This window comes from Hipposideros armiger, unplaced genomic scaffold (genome assembly GCF_001890085.2).
Source record: "Hipposideros armiger isolate ML-2016 unplaced genomic scaffold, ASM189008v1 scaffold_98, whole genome shotgun sequence".
NCBI lineage: Eukaryota > Metazoa > Chordata > Mammalia > Chiroptera > Hipposideridae > Hipposideros > Hipposideros armiger.
This window is the reverse complement of record NW_017731448.1, coordinates 779305-785621: the sequence shown is the minus strand read 5'-3', so window position 1 is coordinate 785621 and position 6317 is coordinate 779305. Positions and strand designations below refer to the sequence as shown.

Below are 6317 nucleotides of genomic sequence, written 5' to 3'. Positions count from 1 at the left end.
CAAGGATATGGTCATTATCCAAATTACATGCAAAGGAAATTAAATAATTTGGCTCTTAGAGACAAAATAAAAAAAATAATACTTTAGTATCATAAAGACACATATTTATAAAAGCTATAAACAGACATACGTCATTATGTTAGTTTCAAATGTGTAACTTATTACATACAATAAAGAATCAATCCAGGGAAGCTGGGAACTTAGTTCTCTTTCCCATTTTGCAAGATGGTGGGTGAAAAAGCTGAAAAGCCGGATACTAAAGAGAAGAAACCTGAAGCCAAGACGGCTGATGCTGGTGGCAAGGTTAAGAAGGGTAACCTCAAGGCCAAGACACCTAAGAAGGGGAAGCCCCACTGCAGCCGAAACCCTGTCCTGGTCCGAGGAATCGGCAGGTATTTCCGAAGGGCCATGGACAAGAGGAAGTATTCAGCAGCGAAATCCAGGATTGAAAAGAAAAAGAAGGAGAAGGTTCTTGCTACTGTCACCAAACCAGTTGGTGGCGACAAGAATGGTGGTACCCGAGTGGTTAAACTTCGCAAAATGCCGAGATACTATCCTCCTGAAGATGTGCCTCGGAAGCTGCTGAGTCACGGCAAGAAACCCTTCAGTCAGCACGTGAGGAAACTCCGGGCCAGCATCACTCCCGGGACCATTCTCATCATCCTCACTGGGCGCCGTAGAGGCAAGAGGGTGGTTTTCCTGAAGCAGCTGAGCAGTGGCTTGCTACTTGTGACTGGACCTCTGTCCCTCAAGCGAGTTCCTCTGCGTAGAACACACCAGAAATTTGTCATTGCCACCTCCACCAAAATCGATATCAGTGGTGTGAAAATCCCCAAACATCTCACCGATGCTTACTTCAAGAAGAAGCAGCTGCGGAAGCCGCGACACCAGGAGGGGGAGATCTTCGACACAGAGAAAGAGAAATACGAGATTACAGAGCAGCGGAAAATTGATCAGAAAGCCGTGGACTCGCAAATTCTGCCCAAAATCAAAGCTGTTCCTCAGCTCCAGGGCTACCTCCGCTCTGTATTTGCCCTCACAAATGGGATTTATCCTCACAAACTGGAGTTTTAAATTTGTTACGAGGCACCTAATTAAATGGCGGGTTTATAAAAAAAAGAAAAAAAAAAGAATCAATCCAGATTACCGTTATGGTTATGTTATAATGCAAAACATTAGGAGGGCCACGTAAAGAATCACTCCGTTTCATTTTTCCTAACAGAAGATATATTTAAAAATCAATGTAAATACATATATTAAAATTCTTCAACACCAAAGTTGATTACTGATGCGGAAAATGCTAATCAGTATAGTGATAATACCTGTTACATCATTCATCCAAGTAGATTGCATACTAATGACCAAACCGATTTAAAAATTAGATGTCAATTTTCTTTTTCTTTATTAATTTTATCAAGGTTACAATGGTTAGTAAAATTATATAGGTTTCAAGTGACAGTTTTCCAATCATATGGACTTTAAAGGACAACTTAATATCATGTTTTGAAGTAGCCTGTAGCTCAAGAATGGCTGGGTTTGAATCCTGGCTCCAACACAACTGCTGTGACACTTGTTAGCTGTGTGGTTGGTATTGGCAAGCCGTTTAAGTGCTCATGTCTTCATCTGCGAAAGGGAATGATTATAAAACCTAATTCCTAAGATTACAGTGACAGGTAGAAGGGACAATATCTTTGAAACACTTAGAACAGTGTCTTGTAGATTCCAGTAGCTATACATTGTTTGCTATTATTAATGTTACTATGTTTTATTATCTTGACCAATGAGTAGGTTTAAATTTACATTAAAACCACACTTAAAATTTAGTTAATGTCCCAATTATTTTTTAGCACCAAGGCACAAAATGATGATTGATACAAATAAAAATGAAATTTAAAGTGTTTCCTCATTTCATTATTAGGGAAAGCCAATTGTCTTGTGTAGTGGTTCTCAATATTTTTATATATCACAGACTCTTTCATGGCAAAAAAAATTTATTGACATCTATTTTTAATCAGAAAATATTTAACTGTGTACTTAGATTTCAACCTATTTTAAGGGATTTTGCTGACACTGGGTTATGAAACTCTTATATAGTTAATACTTTTTAAGAGTTAGAGTTGTTTTATTCTTTCTCTGATAAAAATCTTGAGTAATTTTGTTTAATAAAAATTCATCTTCTCTGCATATCATCCCTATACATAAATAATTACTTAAATCATCATCTAACATACTATAATAAATGCTTCATTACTCTTTCTCCATGAAATGCCTTAAAATATTAACAATTAATTGTACAGAATAAGTACAGAATTTTATGCTAAAGACAGCTCTGACGTGCTAATTTAAAGGTCAAATAAATTTAGATGCCAATTCAATTGGAAAGACTATGAAGAAATACTGATTACATCAGCCACGAAAGATGACACATAGCAACCTTAAAGTATTTATTTAGAGCAGTTGAGGGTGAGATACCCCCCGCCCCCTAGCAAAACAAATTGTGCTGAGTATACAACGTTTTTGCCTATAACTTCACTGTACTGTGATGGTTACTGCAGTGATAATCTTGCTTTTATATAATTATTTTATGTTCTAGATATTGAAGGGAAATTTATTTCTAATCAAATGTATTTTTTATGTTTCCTGTCTCTTTATTGAAGTTCTCCCTGAGATCATTGAGTATCCTTATAACCAGTGTTTGGAACTCTGCTTCTGGTAGATTGCTTGTGTCCATTTTGTTTAGCTCTTTTTCTAGATCTTTGTTCTGTTCTTTTATTTGGGACATGTTTCTTTGTCTCCCCATTTTGGCTACTTCCCTGTGTTTGTTTCTATGTGTTAGGTAGGGCTGCTATGCCTCCTGGTCTTAGTAGAGTGGCTTATGTAATAGGTATCCTGTGGGGCCCTGGGGTGCAGTCTTCCTGGTCACTAGAGTAACATGCTCCAGGTGTGTCATTTGTGTGAGTTACGTGTGCCCTCCTGTTGTAGTTGAGCCTTGATTGCTATTTGCACATCAGTGGGAGGGCTTGACCCTCAGGCTGATTGGTAGTGAGGACTGGTTGTGATTATTGTGGAGGAGCTGTGGTGCAAAGGCTGATCCTGCAGAGCAGGGTTCACTTTCACAGGTCTCCAGTGTCTGCCCTTTGGGTGTGTTGTTCTTGGAGGTGGCCAGGCGGTACTCCAGCTTGGTCTGAAGCTGGGCACCTGGCGTGTCAGCTCTGGGGCCTCCTGGGAGGGGACCCACCACAGGCCAAGTTTAGCCACAGCCCATGCCCTGCCCAGGGCTACCTGGTATGAGCCACAAAGCAATCAGCAGATAGCAGCCACCCACACTGGGCTTGGGGGTGCCTTGAGAGGCCAATCTGTGAATCAAGGCCAGCTGTTGCTAGTGCTGTGCTTAGGGCCTCTCAGCCAGATGTACGGCACACACTGAAGCTAGATACTGCTTGTTTGGGTTTTGTGAACCTTTGAGACATTTTAGGAAATTCCGTGGCATGAGCCTAGCTAGACTGTTTGTTTGTACAGAAAAGCCACTGGAAGCAGCTTGGGCGGGTGCAAATTGGGTGAGGCGGGGTCTCAGGGAATCCCTAGAACAGAGCAGAGGAAAGGTGATAGCTAATTTGATGGAGATTCAGATATGGTGTCGGGCTGCGTCTGCATGTAGAAAGGAGGAGGGCTTCAAACAGCTCTTCCCTCTGGGAGAAAGCTGCCCTTCCAGCCCTCACTCTACAGCCAGACAATTCAGTTCCTCCCTGTATGTCCCTGGTGCCTTTCGAGTTGCTGTCCCAGCGCTGGAGCTCAGAGCGAGTGAATCCAACAGCAAGTAAGTCCATGCATGGTCCCTTCAAGAGGAGCATCTGGGACTCCAGCCATCCTCTGTCTTACTCAGCCACAATTTCCCCTGGTTTTCACAGCCAAAAGTTATGGGGACTTCTCTCCCTGGCGCTGGAACCCTGAGCTGGGGAGCCTGGTGTGGGGCAGGGACCCTTGCTCCTCTGGGGGCATCTCTGGGGACATCTCTGCAGCCAAGATATCCCTCCCAAATTTCAACGGTCACGTGGGTGTGAACCAGCCTGTTCCACGTCTCTGACCCTCCTAACAGTCTCAAGGTGGCTTCTTCTGTACATCGTAATTGTAGCGCTTCATTTCAACTAGACTTCAGGTGATTCTCAATGACAGTGATTCTGTGACTTAATTGTAATTGATGTGGTACTGAGAGGAGGCGAGCGCAGCGTTTACTTACTCCACCATCTTGACTGGAAATCTCTCATTATCTTTCTAATGCCTATAGAATCCATAATAATGTCCCTTATTTTATTCCTCATATTGGTAATTGGCATCTCTTTATTAACTGATAGCTAGAGATTTATAAATTTTATTCATGTTTTCAAAGAGGCAGTTTTAAGTTTCGTAAATTTTTTCTTTCATTTGATCACTTTCTAATTCATTGATCTTTTGTTCTTACCTTTATTAGCATTTTCTTCTGTTTCCATGGGGTTTTATTTGATCTACATTTCCCAATTTCTGATAATGTGATCTTACATAATTGATTTGAGACTTTTTTCATTAGCTAATATAAGCAATTGATAACTATAAACTTACTTCCAAGCAACATTTTGTTAAATCCCACAACTTCTAATGTGTTATGTTCTCATTTTCAGAGTTCAAAATATTTTCTAATGCCTTTTCAGATTTCCTTTTTTGATTCATGCATGACTAAGAAATAACATTGCTTTATTTAGAAAACTAAAACACAGATGTCCAGATTGAATTTCAGATTAACAACTTTTTTTTCAGTATTAGTAGGTGCCATGTAATATTTGAGTTGTATTTATACTAAAATCTCATCAAATAGCTGCAATTAATGTTTAGCTGAGTGTGTTGTATTTTATCTTAAAATGCTACTTAAAAGCATATTGTTTACCTTGTAAATTGTTATTTTTCCAGATATCTTTGTTATTGATTTCTAGTTCAATTCCATTTTGCACAGAGAATACATCTGCTATGATTTAAATCTTTCAGAATGTATTGAAACCTATGTTGTGGCCCCCAGAAGGGTCTATCTTGGTGAATATTCCTTGTGCATTTGAAAAGAGTGTGTTTTATGCTGTTGTTATGCTGTTAGTATTTTGTAAATGTTAGGGCAAATTGGTTGCTAATGTTGTTTAAGTCTTCTATATCTGTATCAACCACAGAAGCAGAATCATTAGGAGATAGATGGATGATGAGAGAGAGAGAGAGAGAGAGAGAGAGAGAGAGAGAGAGAGAGAGAGAGAGAGAGAGAGATGATAGATAGTAGATAGATTTGTTCCAGGGAATTAATCTTTCACATGTGTAAGAGCTGGTTAAGCAGTCTCTGTAAGGCTGTTGACTCCACATCTGATGCTGGAATTTGAGGTTCACTGGGAAGGGCATCAGAAAGGGAACATGAATTTAAAGATGGGGATATCCAGGGCATGGTGGAACCCACTAGCATGAGCTGGAACTCCACAAGGCTAGACTAATTTTTGTTCTTTCTGACCTAAGGTAAGATAGTATTTTGTATAAGCGAGCATCTTCCTCACAGAGCTAAAAATACACATCTGGTTCAGAAGTCAGAGGAGCTGAAGGAGGATCAGTGAAAAGGCACAGCAGCTGTGGGCTTAGCTTCACACCACGGAGGTAGTTAGCAGGTCGGCAGTAATGGTGTGTGGGCTTCAAAATAGCTATGACTTCCCTTCCACCTTTCAACTATCCCGAAAGCCTTCTCAATGGCCCACAGGAACTGAAAACATGCAAGAAAGGGAATACTGGGAAATGCAGTTCAGCCTAGAGAAGCTGACACAATACAAAGCCATTATAATATCCTTATTGATTTTTTGTTTGCTCGTTCTGTCAATAACTGAAAGAGAAGTGTTGAAACCTCCAAGCATAATTACTTATTTCTCCTTTCAGTTTAGTCAATTTTGCTTTATGTGTTTTCAATCTTCTTTATTAAATACACTTATATTTGGGATTCTTAACCTTTCTTGATTAATTGCCATTTTATTCCTATGAAATGCCCCTCTTTATCCTGGTTATATTCTGTGTTCTAAAGTTTACTTTGATTTAAGCTTCCCAAGCATTCTCTGATTAATGTCTGAATGCTATGATTTTTTCCATTTTGCTTTAACATCCCTATGTCTTCATATGTAAAATGAGTTTCTAGTAGATAGCATATATTTTACTCTTGCTTAAAGAAAAATCCAATCTGACAACCTCTCTCTATTAATTGGGGTGCTTAGTCTATTTACATTTAATATGATCATCAATATGGTTATAATGGGTCATCTAATTGGTTATGG

The 6317-nt window shown here is 39.6% G+C and overlaps 1 pseudogene; it reads left to right on the top strand.

Moving 5' to 3' along the window:
• Positions 1–225: 225 nt before the first annotated feature.
• Positions 226–1099, top strand: LOC109384666 (60S ribosomal protein L6 pseudogene; annotated as a pseudogene).
• Positions 1100–6317: the final 5218 nt, after the last annotated feature.